This window comes from Scaptodrosophila lebanonensis, unplaced genomic scaffold (genome assembly GCF_003285725.1).
Source record: "Scaptodrosophila lebanonensis strain 11010-0011.00,11010-0021.00 unplaced genomic scaffold, SlebRS2 tig00000024-arrow-pilon, whole genome shotgun sequence".
Classification (NCBI taxonomy): domain Eukaryota; kingdom Metazoa; phylum Arthropoda; class Insecta; order Diptera; family Drosophilidae; genus Scaptodrosophila; species Scaptodrosophila lebanonensis.
This window is the reverse complement of record NW_022060538.1, coordinates 17381836-17397961: the sequence shown is the minus strand read 5'-3', so window position 1 is coordinate 17397961 and position 16126 is coordinate 17381836.

The window sequence follows — 16126 nt, the reverse complement described above, 5'->3', positions numbered from 1 at the left end:
GCCCAATACACTAAAAGCCAAACTAGTCAGCAAGCTGATATAAAACTGACCATCGATGATTCGCAATTAATTTCAAAAACAATTAAGTTCCTTATATCCTAAATATTCCCAAAAAAAAGTTGTTAAGTAAAGAGTAACTTTCTTCAACACTTGAAAGTGGAAGTGTGCGAACAAACAGGCAAGTTTTTAGGGAAATCAAATGGATATGTCAATGAATAGTCCAGCAAAAATTTACATTTTCAACACTAGATGGTTATTCTTTGTTGAATCATATGTTCCAAAAACTAAGTTTCTTTATTAGTTTTCAGTATTATTTGAAGTTTGTATTTGATTAAAGCAAGAATTTGTATTGAAGTCTGATTTAAACTGTCAAATATACTTTGAAATTTAGTCTAAATATATGATATACATATTAAAATTTAATTTCAAAATAAATCAAATAAACAACATTTAAAAATTGTAAAAGCAGCAAATTTTTGTTCTTAGTGGTCAAAAAGCAACAATTTAAAATCGGCAGTAGCGGTTTTGAGTGTAAACGTAAAATAACAACAACCATCTAGGGTTAATTCCTTTAGCCTACAGTACTTACTCGACAATAATGCATTAGCAAAAGCAACTCAAAAACCACATATAGTTCTAGGATATTTGCATTTCTTGTTTGCCTTTATGCCATTAACTATTTAATTCATTTATTGCTCTTATTCACTCTTCTCTAATATACAAGAAAAGAAATTGAGTAATATTTCGAGGGCTTCAGAGAATCTAGAATTTAATTTTAATTATGCACTTCTTACAATTTCATGGCGAACTTTCACTTAACATGTTTTATTTACTTTTCAACTATCGCTATAATCGGCCCCAAACCAGTCTCAGCTGAAACTCTTTCTTCAGGCACTTCTTTTATGCGCATAAACAGTTTTTAATATAAATTGTAGATTATTTTTTAACACTTCAATTAAAGAATTAAAACATTATTTCTTTTTGTGTATCCGCGCAGCACAGGAAGTCGAGGTGAGCTATCAAAAGCGTGTGAATTGTGTTTGTAATACCTCCACGTGACACTTGTGAGTCGTTTGGTGGCAGTTACTTATATTGCTGGCAGATTGTGGATATATGTGTGAACGGCTTTTGTTCGCATTTGGCTGCCATTAGGACTCTCACTGGGCTGACTGCTGATTTGCAGGCAACTTAAAGCTGCTCAATCATTCAACTGAACAGCAGAATGGCTGAACGGCTGAACTGCCGCCTGTTGTGTGGGCGCATCGATCAAGTTATGACAACCATTAGCGCTCCGACATGGAAACGTTTTTCATTTAATTGGCCCGTCACCTGAGGACTCTTGGCCCACCTCCAGCCCCGCAATCGCGACCCAAGACCTTGACTTACGTGTGGCTGCCAGAGGCGCTGTTGCAACACCACCTCATCAAAATGCGACGCCTCCAATGAGCTTTAACTTGTGTTTAAGTTTTCAGTATCCTTTCCCTTAAGCACTACAAAGTTTTTGCATTTGCCAGGCCATCTACTCGAAATTAACGCGCTAATTAAATCAGCTGCTATTGCCAATAACTAAGAGACAAGTTAGCCAATGTACCCGCCAGTTGTACGAGTATTTCCATGTAGCCATTGGCCCAATTCAACTTCCATTGAACTCCCCAAGGCGCCGTTTCTGTGCTGACATTTTGCGTAAGTCGTTTTGTGTAATTGGCTTTCGCCTAATTAATTCCTTCGAACGCCTTCCCAGGCAACAGGCGATAGGCGAAGAGCTCGATATTTGCCTTCCTCCTCCCCCTCCCCGCGGTCTGTGGCACTTCTTGGTCTACAAAAGGGACATTTGCATTTGGCTTCAAAAAACGAAACGCAATCAGCAAATGGCAAATAGTTAACCCTTCGAGGCAGCTCGAAGTCAATTCGTCTGTGTTGATTCAATTAATTTGGCCAATACAATTAGCGCCTTGGCCATGTTTACACTCAATAAATTGCGAAAGTATTTGAATTTGCTCTTTGCTGCGTGCAAGAAATTTTAAAATATCACCGATCATGGATTATGTGGAAGACCTTATCGGCCATATGGGTTCAGTGCACTTTTACGCAACTATTTCTCTTTTGTTCGTTTAATTATAATCGTTATTTGATATGCAGTAGAAAAACATAACGAACGACTTGAATAATTGAAATAGGCGACATTTATGGGGTTTATGACACGGTCGCCGATTTAATTAATAGCTGCAAACAGTTTGTCATCTGTTTAAAGTACGTGAGACGGAATTCAATTTGAACTTTAAGTAAAATATCATGTGCCGCGTTATGTTACAAATAATATTATGGCATGGTGTTTGCCACTAAAGAAAAACTGATAAATTGTGCACAGCCCAACAAGTTTTCCGGAATGCCTTATCTTTTGCCTAGCCATGGCGCACAAGGGGAAATTTTTGAATTTTGAGCGCAAGTGCTGTCCAAATCAGCGCCAGTTGCCGTTAAGTGCGCATTCATGTTGAAGGACAAGCCCAGCCTCACAGATAGAGTTGCAGGACCCCTGAGGCACCCTCCTCCAGGCACTGAATTGGCCCATTTGACATTGTCCTTGTCGACACTTTGGGCAAAGAAACGCCACGTATTTGTGGCTCATTGCATTTATCTTTATGTTTTCTGCTTGCTTGCTTGCTCTCTTGGCACTTGGCCTTTCTGTTGAAGCTGTTGTTGCAACTGGCCCCAGCCCTAGCCCTGCTTCCTAGTTCGTGCCCTGTCTGCAACGCGGGCTTCTTGTAGTTGATAAAATGCGTTTCTGTTACATGGCACTATCTGAGCGCGTTGAAAAATGACTGCAGCGATAACGAGAGCATAACAAGAAACCAACACACAAACTAACACTCACTGCCCACCCTTTTAGCTGGAACATGACTCAGTGTACACGATAAGCCCGGGAAAAAAAGCAAAAGTGCAACGCGTGCCGTACGCTTTCCTTGCCTAAGCTGCACCCAACCTAGTAATCTGTTTTTTTATGCAAAGTTCAAAGAAACTTTAGCAGTGAACACGAATATCGCATAAAGACAACAATAAATATTGAATTTATTGAATTTGCATTCCAAAAGTTTTATTTGAAGGCAGGACTGTACTGTATGTTGATCTGCTAATCCCTCCTCCGCCCTTATATTATCAATTGTTTTATTTATTTTATTTATTTATTTATATTTATTTATTTTTGTTCTTGTATTTATTATTTTTTTGGTAATTATTGGTAATTTATTTATTTTTTGCTTATGAAATTATCAGCTTACTCTGATCTTTATAGAATTCAACAGCACCCATTTTTTTATTTTGTAACATAGTCTCCATTTAAACTAACACAATTCCCCCAAAAAAAATTCGCCGTCCTGCTCCTGTAAATGGTTGTTTACGAAGGTAATAGACACACCCCCCACCCCCATATAATGAACATTTCAGTTTCCCAAATGCAACTTTGGGCTTTGGAATATAATTAAGTTGATTGAGGCTAAGTCTAGAGAGTAATTAGGATGAATTTTTGCCATGCGATGTATGGTATAACGTTTTTGATCGAAAGTAAGCAGACACGACCCTCAATGTGTTCATGTCTTAGCTATCTCGGCTCTTATTTCGATTCGCCAATCGTCCAAAATCATTTCGTAAATTTTGGCAATGTTTTCGTCATAGGTTACGGTTTGTGGGAGTCCCCGACGTATCTCATCTTCTATGCTCGTCAACTCGTAAGTTCAGCTGCCTAGAACTAAACAGTTGCAAACGATGGAGAAAAATCTGCGCAGACCACATTTTATGACCGCACGATATTAAACATTCTCAATTTTTATAAATGCAAGAATATCGACTAAGTTAATCGACTGTCGATTATATCGATATGGCTTATATTTCGAAGGAAAGATTCCCCATCACAATCCCAAAGTTTTGAAAATGTATGAGCTTGACATCATGGCCCAGCCTAAAATATTTGGACTGCCCTCGTAAGTGTTCATGCGCCCTTCCCCCGCGAACCCCATTTCCTTGATAGCTTCTGTCTGGCAATGCTCTGGAAGGAGCACAGCTTAGTCACATAATGGCCATTTCTGGGGTTTTCGGTGCTCTTCTCATTGTATAAAAAAACCCGAAGCTGCTTTAAACAAATTGGTATGCCAATTGGTATGCGTCTCCCCGCTCCCTTCGCTAAACGCTTAGTGGACTCAACATCAGGCCATTTGTCTTCGTTGGGTGTTTGTGCGTGGTCATTGGACGAAGCTTTCCTGGTTTAATTACATGAAAATGCAGAAAAAATGAGCGTGAAAAGCGAGCGCAGCCGCAACTGCAGCAGCAAATTAATTTGGCTTCGCTTTGCAGCCCGTCTGCTGATAAATTGTTGCAATCCCTTGGCCTCTGTGCGTCACAGATCATTGACGTACTCGTACATATAGTATATAGCTAGGCGTGATGATATTTTTCAGCCAATCCTACTGTCATTCATCAATCCATCGTGCACGTGTACGTCACATGCGGGATACCGGAGGTGGAACTGCAATTGAGACACACAGACGCGCTCGCCCGTCGTACCCCGTCCCCCAGTCCCGCACCGGGTGTTGGCCGTTTTGGAAGTGCCACATGCGGCTCTTCCCATGTCAATGCTGGACAAATAGACGCGACGCGTCATTACGACTGACGAGAGATAAAGGCGCGCGCCGTGGCATCAAATTTCCCAACGAATAATCACTGGGTAGCATGTGTCCGCAGTATTTGGGCAATCGGGAAACGGCTACCACTTTGCCCACCTTTTGGCCACCTTTGCGGACTTCTGCGCATTGCCCTGTCAGCTGTTATCAGCAATCGCCAAGCAATTTGTATACAAAAATGTTTCAGTCTCTGTTGTGCTCAGCGAGCCGATTATCTACGCATTTGTACAGTAGATATCGCTTATATGACTATCATTTTAATATTTGCGATCATAAAACGTTTTTGTTGCAACAATAAATTAACAATAGAAACAATAACAATTATAGCCTTAATTACAGTCAATTTTTCTGCAACTCTTCAAATTACTCATACGACTCGTTGGTGAAAGCCTTTTCTCGGCTTGTATCGGGTAGTTTCATAATCTCGTAAACAACTTTCTTAATCCGAGGTGCTAAATAAAGCAGTACTCCATCAATATTTTCAATTCTTAAGTTATTTTAAGTTTATTTATAAAACTTCAAATGTAAAGAGTGAATTATAAAAGTGATTAGAAACACATTTAAAAAGAGTTTGTTTCAAATTTAATCATTTTCTTATCTACGTTTATAGTATTTTAATTTCTGAAACACTCCAAAAATAACCCTTCTTGAACTAAAGATGAATTCGTTTTCTAATGTAATTGTAAAAAATTAGTGCTAATATAAATATATGATCATAATTTTTCATTACGGGCGATTTGCCAATCAGGCCACTGTTGCCGAAATCAAAGTTTTATTGCGGGCTAAAATGTTATTTGCCTAATTATGATGGTTGATCATAATCACAATCCACTGTATGTGTGTGACATTTGCGAGCGAAAGGGCAAAGGGAACACCGAATACATGTTGTTATCATTTTTGGATCACAAATTGTGTAAACATATGAGTAAATTGTACGTAATTAAATGTTATGAGTTTGTTATCAGCCGCCATTCGTCTCATTTACCATTTCGATATCCATTTCGGGCATTATGTTGTACCCGTTGTTTCCCGATGTAAATGAAGTCCATGTTGTCGCACTGATTGACAGGACAAGCGGCATTATTTGCAATATATAGACATGCTCCATCTAAGCAATGGCCAGTCGAGCGCATCAGCTTCACTACTACAAGGGTCTTGATGGCAAATCAATCACATTGTGACTCAAAGCTGTCACATACTCGTACTCGAGTGTATACATTTGACTGCTCATTGGACTCTGACCATCGACCAAGGGGTCCCTTTCATATATGTACATATTTCGCAATATTTGACAATGTTGCTTTCATATGTTTCGACCTCGAGGGTGTGTATGTACGTGTGTGTGTGTGTGTGTGTGTGTACTTTCGCATTCATTAGGGGCATGCGTGCGTGTGTTAAGGGTGTGTATGAGTAATATTTATTTCATGCTCCAAGTGTTCTCGACCGCAATGCGGCTTCTCCGGCTACTGCTAATGCGACCATTCCCCAGTGTTCATACTGTGCCTGTTTAATTTAATTCCTTATCTGGCTTTGCATCCCTACAATTCAAAGGAATAACCATAAGGCGAATACAAAATGTTTGCCTGGCCTGGCCCAAAGAGAATGGCTGACTGTCAAGAAAGTTGGCTCACATTAAAAGGCTGCCTGATTGAATTCGGCTTACGCTCGAAGAGTCAAAAAGTCAGCGGCCAAATCCATCAGCAAGTGCAAAGTTCCATTTCCACTGCCTTAGCGCTTAGGGCTTTGAGGCGCAGACAACAGGCTTTAAACAGCTTAAGATGTCCGCTGCCAAGGACATCCGCTTACCATGGCTTTGCATAAGCAAAGCATCTAATGTGCGCTCTTTTCAATATTTTTTTTTTTTGGTCCTGTCAACAACTTGGCCTTCAATTGAAGGGGTGAGCGAACCACAAACAATAAAAACAACATCAACAAAATAAAACCCGGCAAATATTTATAAAACCAATAAAGATTCTATTGATATTTACTTGTTTTACAACACACCCACGTCCATGGCCACATCCAAGCCCTGTCCGGGGGGGGAGTGCGGGAGCCTGAATGTCAAACGAGTTGCTCTGGCTGCTGCGTAGTTAGTATGGCCCGCCCGGGTCCGATATCCAAATGCGAATTGGCAAACAACAAGGTGCTGACGACCAACGAACAAAACAAAACCGGGGGGAGGCGTACACATCGTTTCCATTTCTGTTGATTTTAGCACAATGACACGCAACCAACACTCAGGACAACTTGTTACAGTCCCCATATCTTCTGCCACGCCATTGCCACATTCTCGTATGTATGCCAACTTTCAAAATGTAAACGCCAAAGCTATAGCCACATGCAAATGCGCAAAGCTCCAGATCCGACTGTCAATACACTCTGCGTTCACCCACGCTGGAGGTGGGAAACGCATCGATGTTTCGGTGGAATGTTGCCCGATGCTCTACAATAACTCCAACAACATTAAACGTAAGCATGTGTGTCGAATTATGTTACTCGCATTTAAATTAAAGCTCATGAATAAGTTGTTGAAATGATTAAATTTCATATTATTTGTCGAATTGCAAGCAATAGTAAGTACAATGCCTCAATAAAGAACAAATCGTATGCAACTTTAATTGGGGAAAATATTTTGGTAACCGAACCAATTATTCATCTCTTGTTGGAAAGGGATTATCGATTTTATATAGAAAAGCACATTATGTGCCCCATACACTTATCCAAAAAGCCCTGCTTATGCCGAACTCAAGGTTTCCGAAAGTCGTCACAAAATTACTGAAAATACTGAAAGGTTGCCTTTGGACAACATCAAATGGGTTTTATGACCGATGCAATCTTTATAAATATTATATTTATAAGTGCTTGTATTTCTATATAGTACTTACTGAGCAGCAAACAGTAGTCTTTGTAAAATAATGAAACGGCACTGATCTCGGAAACTATTTTATTTGATTATTGAGGTAAATAGAACAAATACTTACAAATACTTAATTTTATAATAATAATATAATATTATATTAGATTATTATTCTTTATTTAAATATATATGTTTAGAAAATACGCCTTTTTTTGTAAACCCAACGCGCTTATCCAAGCTTTACGGCCCAAATCGCATCTGGGGAAGATCGGGACAACCAGCTTTAATGATGGCGGTATATAGCTTTTCTTTTACTTAAAGTTGGAGTATGTTTCAAAATGTTTTTAAATTTTAACTGTCTACAATAAAATATTGCATATTTTTTACAAACAAACAAAAAATCACTCAGCAAAAGTTTCAAATCGTTGGTGGAAAAGCATTACAGTGCTGATGATTCTTGTTGGCTATATTCAAAGTTATCTTTATTTCTGAGATACATACTTATATCGATTGAAGCCTATTATTGAATCGTTCAGTAAAATGACAACAGCCAGAATTGACTGATTACCCATATTTAGGAATAAGTTTAGGAATTTGAAATCGACGAACTTAACATTCCGGAAAGAAGGCAATTTATCAGACAAACAAAGCAGCTTTATTTCGATCGGAATTAACGCAGGCTAGTTGATTATCACGATGTGTTTTTGAAAGCGTAGTGGGATTTAAGAAAAACTTCATCGTGATTCAGTATTGACGTGATGATGTACTATATTAAAAAATTATTAACAAAATATTAGAGGCTTAATTCAAATATATTCAGATATAGACATAGCTCTGACAAAAACCTGGTTCAAGTGGAATTGGAAGGGACATTAAATAGATATTTGTTTAAACATTTTATAACATTGCTTTATTTGATTAAGGGCTTTTAAAGCTCGACAAATAAGTAGTTGTTTAAAATAATGTCCTGTGTGGCCGCAGCATTCGAAATTGGGCTGCCAACGTAGTACTTATTGCCACTTGCGCAAGTCAGGCAGTAAGAGCGGCAGTTAAATTTAATTACGATGCCCAAAAACATGGCTACAAATTGCTGTAACTGGAGCGTTTTGCCAATACCAACGTCAGCTAATGATGTGTGGGGCCAACGCTAAGTGTTCATTAACAAACGCACGGCTACGTGACTTTCTAGCCACATCCTCCTAGCAACTCCCACTAGATACATACATATACTATACATAAGTACATATCTTGGGGTTATACGCACTCTTAAAACAAGTTGCAAGAAGCGCGGCATTAACGCGCACTTTGTTGAAACTTAATAAGTTGCCAGCAGAACAGCAAAAACAAAAACATCAGCAAAAGTGGCAAAATAAATGGCAGTTCTTGTACTGGTTCTGCTTCTTATTTTATTAAGCTATAGAGCCAAAAGTTACTCATTTCCGGCGGATGTGATTCACGTGGCACTGCGAGGGTAGTCAGCTTCGAGTGCGCAACAAAGTTGCACACAAATAAATGCAGTCCCCGTATAGAGGTGGCACACCTACAGCGCCCACCCAGACACGCAGACACCCAGACACACACTAACACCAACACATCCTCGCACACACATACATATGTATACAACAGGCCATTAAATACTTTTTAAGCATTTTTATGTACACAAACGCGTGCGTTTGCATTTTAATGATCTGTGTCTTTAATAGAATTTATGATTCTTATATAATTTTGTGACAACACCCCAAATGGCAACAACAATTGTCAGAAAAAACAACAGCAACAACAGAAGCGTAGCTAATAACAAGCAGCTATACAAAAATATTTTAAAAATATTAAACAAGAAGCCGTTTAATTCAGTTTTTTTCCTCTATTCTTTTCGGTCAACCTAATGGCTTTGACGTCAGGCAAGGATGCCTCGACAGACACTTGTCTGTGTCGACGTGCAGCTGTTCACGTGCGCCATGGCCGCGCTTTAAATTCGCCAAAATATAGCCCCAACCTGAGTTACCAAGCATAAAGTATCCGCCCTCTGTCTTCCATTTCGATTGATTTTTTGCAAATAATATGATTCCGTCAGAGGAATGTTTGTGTTTATTTCGACATTATTCTGGCAATGCCGGAAACATTAGTGAATGACGTCTTGAAAACAGAACATCAATTCAATTTACTGGACTTATTTAAGTTCAAAACTGTAACAAAAACACACCCAGAAAAAAGTTAGAAAAAAGACAAGCCCCCACAGTATTGAAATCTCGGAGCTGCAAGAACACACTCAACTAATAAGAAAGGAATGCTAAAGTCGAGCAGGCTCAAGTCTTTAATACCCTGCACCACCTCGCAAAAAAAATTGTATTAAAAACATAATTAAATGTTTTTTAAATTATTAAATTAATTAATTTGTTTAATTAATCCAAGTGTCGTTTTTATACCCTGTACCCAAAGGGTACAAGGGTATATTAGTTTTGTGCGAGTGTACATGTAACACACAGAAGGAGGCGTGGCAGACCCCACAAAGTATATATATTCTTGATCAGCATGACAATCCGAGTCGATATAGCCATGTCCGTCTGTCTGTCTGTATGAACGCAAGGATCTCAGAAAGTATAAGAGCTAGAATAACTAAACTTGGTGACAGATTCTCCTAATCAAGATTTTCTATAACTCCCGTAATTCTTGGAATTTTAAACTAAATGAAATTTATTAATTAATTAAATTAAATTAATTTATTTTTTGTGAGTGGTACAGGGTATTTAAGAGTTGAGCCTGCTCGACTTTAGCATTCCTTTCTTGTTATGTCTAAGAACTAATAATCCACAAGCATTTTCTAAATTGCAATGCTGATCTATTGAATCTATTGAAGCATCTGAACGAGTGATTTATATTGCTATAATCCATACCTTATTGCCAAAAAAAATGATTTCAACACATTTTGTTGTTTTTTAAGAATACTGCAGCCTAAGCAACGTTCCAAGATTTTTTCTACAGACAACGGCCCATATAATTTAATTTACTCATATATGTACTTAAATAATATTCTGCATTTAAAAGCGTGAATTTTCGCATCAAATGTAGATACTAGATAATTGTAAATTAGATAAAGTTGGTCGTACAATAGAAATAGGTGCTAGGATGTCTTCTGGCTTGTCGAATTATTAAATTATCACTTGCTCTATCCACAACGCTGACTAAGATCGAAAGAACCCCGTGACTATTTTGGCAGCCATGGTTATTTTTATTCGCTTAGCATTTCAGTAATTTTAGCACAGATTGCAAGGTTTGGCTCAGCTCGTTAATTATGCAAAGGCAACAGCAGACAGTTGTCATAAATGGGGCGACAGATTGTCCCATTGACTGACCAACTGACTCACAAGCCTTGCGACCAGCCCCCAGTCCCAGACCCCATCCTCTGGCCTGCCCTTCCTGCCCTCTTCCGTGTCGGTCCGAAATTAATGAGCGGCGTGTGCAGCTTTGTGCATCTCGCATCGCTTTATGGCTATTTCTACACTACATTGATTTTGCTCTGCTTTGTGCCTCGACAGCAGAATTCTGACTGGCTGGCTGGCTGGCTGGCTGCCTAGCTGGCTGGCACGTGCAGCGGAGACAAACCATGTAGTTGACAAATTTGTGGCAATGATGTGCGCCCATGTGGTTGTCGCTCTCGTTGTCGTTGTTGCAGGCGAGCTTCTCATATACGCGGCACTTGTCTATTTATAAAAACGATGCAGCAATTCGAATTTTATTTCTAATAATTTTTCATCTTTCGAGTGCACGCGCCTTGGCCTTGGCCATACACACCCACAACCATATACATACTATGTTACCATTTACATACTCTGGCAGACACACAATTTCACATTTGTGCTAATCCACTTTAAATGGAAACCATGCCCCCCAACCAAAGAAAGCCCCAACTAATCCACGTGTGTATAACTTTGTATATTTGTGAGCGTTGCGTCCGCTTGGCATACAAAACATCCAAGTAGTGTGTACAGTTGGTATCGACTTGAACGAGTACTCCTTCCGATCCTTGGCTTAAGCGCTGCACTTTTCAGGCTACCTTGTACGCCCTCCTCAGTACTATTCAGGATGTTCTTATTCATGCATTAATGCACAGCTACTTAGTGTCTTCTTTATAAACTTTAAAACAACGTTGTGATGGTGGTGAAGTGATATTTAAGTTGCTTAATAAAATTTTACTTTAATACCGGCTAAGTTATAGCTTAGCTGCTCTCTCTATTTCCCCTGCTGCTTCCTTTTTGCGCATATTTGAAGCCATATTATTTTACCTCTTCACTCTGTTTCTTATTGTTAATATTTTATTTATCCTATTAAAACATTTTGTTAAGCTGTCTTGATTCGACTTCAAATTCAATAAAATGTTGACTCTGCTAAGTGCTGAAGTCTCGCATACTAAAATTTCATACTTTTATTTAAATTTCAATCCAAATACAAGCATTCTTCCTAAATGAATAATCTTTTTACTCGATCGTCTGCTGAGCTTCTCCTAAGCTGCGCTGATAACATATACTTGTAGTATTTTTTATGTAATTTTAGAAAGAATGACCACAAATAATAGAAATAATAACCAACAAGAAAGAACGCTACAGTCGAGCAAGCCCGACAGTGTAATACCCTGTACCCAGGTAAACTTCCGTCACTGAGTTATATGCGGCCATAGCAGCAGCAATAAGAGGAAGAAGAGCAAACTTGTTGCTGCAGTTTGGGGGGGTTGTACCGGCGAGAATTTGTTTTGCTAATAACTTTTCTTAGAATTGATTAAGCACAGTTCGATTTGATTGCATTCTTTTTATAAATATGATGCATGAATCAAAGTCACATCAGAACATATACATATACTATATACAGAGATTTTTCCAACAATTTTTTAATCAATAGAAACAAATCTGTAGTTTTCGGAAAAAAGCTAATATAATTTTTCAAAAACTTTCTTCAATTAAGAAATAAATTTTTCCAAACTACTTTCAGTTTGGTTTTTTATTTGAAGGACCATTATATCGATAATTTGATTGTTCTTAGAAGCTGTGCTATAAGTTTTTGCTACAAGTATTTTTCTACACCCTTTACTAATTTATATTCACTGTAAGCGCACAACTGAGGTATATTTGTACATATGCACAGCATATACTTGTATGTATGTACACTCGTACACACATCTACATACTGCATGCATAGTGTATGCTGAGACTAATGGAAATTTATGATTAAGGCGCTTGTGTGCGCTGCCATAGTTTTGATCAATGCAAATTTAATGCAATGGGACATACTGCTTTCGAGTCGACGGCGGCAAGTAGTGGGCAGGACTAATGTAATTGGCATGCGCCTTCATCATCAGGAATGCCGTACACGCAGCTGCGTGTCACAAATCAGTGAATGGCCAATTACCGTGGAAGCCATTTGCCGGCGACCTTGAAAACGGGTGGAATGCGGTCTGTAGCCCAATGAACTGTCCAAATGGCTCAATTGAGGCATTAGTCCAATGTTTTGACAGCACCCCTTCCTCTTAACTAGTTTGAATTGCGTCTGAACTGGCTTAAAGGGATACAAAACAAAAAAAAAAAGAACGCCACTCACATGCGCTTTCATAAATGTGTTTCTGGTTTATCATAAAGTTGTTACGCTCTTCCCATAAAGGGTGCCATTAAACTGGTCAAGTGATGTCAACGTTAACGCCCCCGTGTCCACCCCGGGCGGCATGCTCTGACTACCACAGCTAAGCAGCCTGTTAGCCAGTCCAACAACTTGGACAGTAAAATTCATCCTTTGGGATTTGCACCACATCGCCAACTTATCCATCATACCCACCCCCAACCCCCACCCACCATGCTTATAAGCCATAAGCCCTCCTTGGCCCAAGCATGTATTAAAGGCAGCCCAATGGCGGGCTGTCATAATATTGACACTTGGTCTTTAGTTTGTTGAAAGTTGCGAGCGTGTGACTTGAAGGTCAATTGCTATCACCTCGAACTCCACCGCTGTCCGCCCCTCTCTGCCCTCGCACAAGAGAATTTCACTTCCTTGAATTTAAATTATCACAAATATAGTGTGGGCGTCACAGTGGGCGTGGCTCATAAATCAGCGACACTCGCAGGCCGTCAACAAAATTTACACCGATGAATTATTTCGCTTGTGAATTCGCAAAGGTGATTAACGCGCCGTTTATTTTCTAATTGGACGCTAATTGAACGGCTCAAAACTCGAGCTGACAATTCTGCCAGTGTGCAGGTTTCTATACACACACACATTTACGTATATACTATGTATAATATATAGTATATACATGAATATATAGTATGTATAGTTGCGCTGCGAATGTTTACAGATTCGTGACTTACTTTTCATTTGAGTAATCAAATCGAAATCGGATTTGTCCACATGCACGCGCACACAGCATCATTTGGAGTACAAGTAGATGTTTAAATCTTGTTTGTATTGATTTTGGCGTTTTGCAAAAGTTGTTGTGCTGCTGTTTGTCGATGTTTACGAACTCTTTATTGGAGGCACTTTCAGGCACTATCACTGTCCATGACGGTGCCACTTTGTGCCGAGTGCCGAACTGGGCAAGGTGAAGCCCAGCCCAATGAGAAATCTTTTCGCATTACGTATACGCACCGTTTAACAAGCGCAACTCAAAGCGAAATGGGGGCGCGCATTCAGCCAACTAATTATTAACTCTTTAATTATAGCACCTAGTCAGTGGGGATGGGGGCTTAGTAATATTCGATATCACACGATTTACTTCCACTCATATTCAAATTCCACGGAAAATTCAAACAACTGTGAAAACAAGGCAATAATTTTGAACGCTACCGTTCTTTAATGGTGAGTCCGAATTATTACAGTCATGAGATCTAAAATATTCTTTGTAGGTACATATTAAGAACTACAATTACAATATAAAAAAATTCAATAGAATTTGGATAGAATTCAATTTATCTTACAAACCTAAATTTTTTAATACTTTTTCAATTCTTTTCACAGCTTTTTGTAGATTCTTTCAATTGAAACAAATCTTTATTTGAATGAATATAAAATTTATCAACCAAAAAAATATATACAAATAAATAATATCGAAATTAATAGCATATATGTATGTATGTATAAAAAAAAACTGTCCTAGCGTAAGTATAGACATTAGCCAAGATTGAAAAAAATATATATGTATTCCCATTCTGTTTATAAATGTTTAACAGCTTTAAAAAGAATAACAGCTTGTACCAAAGCAAGTATTTTCGAAGGTACTTTATTTTAGAACAAAATATTCTGAGTGTTCTTCTGTGGCTATGCCTAATAAACCTAAGAATAACAAAAATAAAAATATGAAAAATAATTTAAAAGGCGGAAAATGTCAGGGTAAGAGCATTAATCATTACATTGGAACCCACGAATAGTGATGGTGGGGTGGAGTGCAACGCCTATTTCTAAGCTCCACATTTTCAAAAACAATATTTTAATGATTAGCTAGGTTGTCAAAAATTGTTTACAAGACTGTTTAAGGAGCCTAGCTTCGTTGTTGTAGCTAGCAGAGTATTTAAATATTCCATTTCTAAATTGAGTTCAGATTAGAAAAAAGTATTTCCTCGTTTTCAAAATATGGAATTACATATTATTTGAAAAAAAAAAAAACGAAGCCATCAACTCCCCATATTACCCTTAATTGATTAGTTGGGGCACACGTAGCTACTTGGTCAGATAGCGTAAATATATGTAGATATGAAGAAGCAAATATTACAATAAGAAGCTTGCGAATTCTTTTGAGGGTCAGCTGGTCATACAAAATTGTTCCTTGTCTAGCATGGTCAGAAATGCATGCGTTTCGTTACATGATTGCATGAGCAATCAACGAATTGCGTGTGTGTATGTGTGTGTGTGTGTGTGTGTATGAGGGTATGTGTGTCTCAACCCCTCATGTACGTTCGACATTTGGAGGCTTAACCGGAAACTTTTAATTTAATTAATTTATACACAAAGGCGCGTAATCAACAAAAGATGACGGCGCGACGACTTGCGGTGGACGCCTGCATTTGTCACACATTTTCGCTGGGCAGTGCTAAGCTGAGCCATGCCCCTGCCACACACCCTTACACACACTGTTGCATTTTGCCATGAGATTTGCCATTTCTCCCGTTACATTTCTACTGTTACTGTGGCTGGCTATTGCATTTAAAGCATTGCATGCATGCTTTTTATGCACAACAACAACAACAACCTACTATTACAACATTCTGGCGAACCATGAGCCGTGTGCATCTGATAAATTCATTTCATGTTGCTCTTGCTGTTGCTATTGCCGCTTGTACTGTACTGTGTACTGCAGTTTGAGATAAGTTTGCCTTTTTATGTGTCCATGCCGATTCCGATGCCCGTGCCAACGCCCATGCTCGCCTTCCCCGGTCGAACTACCCATAGTTTTTGTTATTCTTTGAAACAAATTGCAAAATGCAAATGTGCAATATTATTTGTCATAATTCAAACAGCGGGATGACTTCCTCTCCAACGTAGTACTCGTATTTATTTTGTAAATTTGAATTTGTCTTTGCGCTTGTTTGTTTTCCTTCAGCATCGACTCGCCTGCACACGGGTC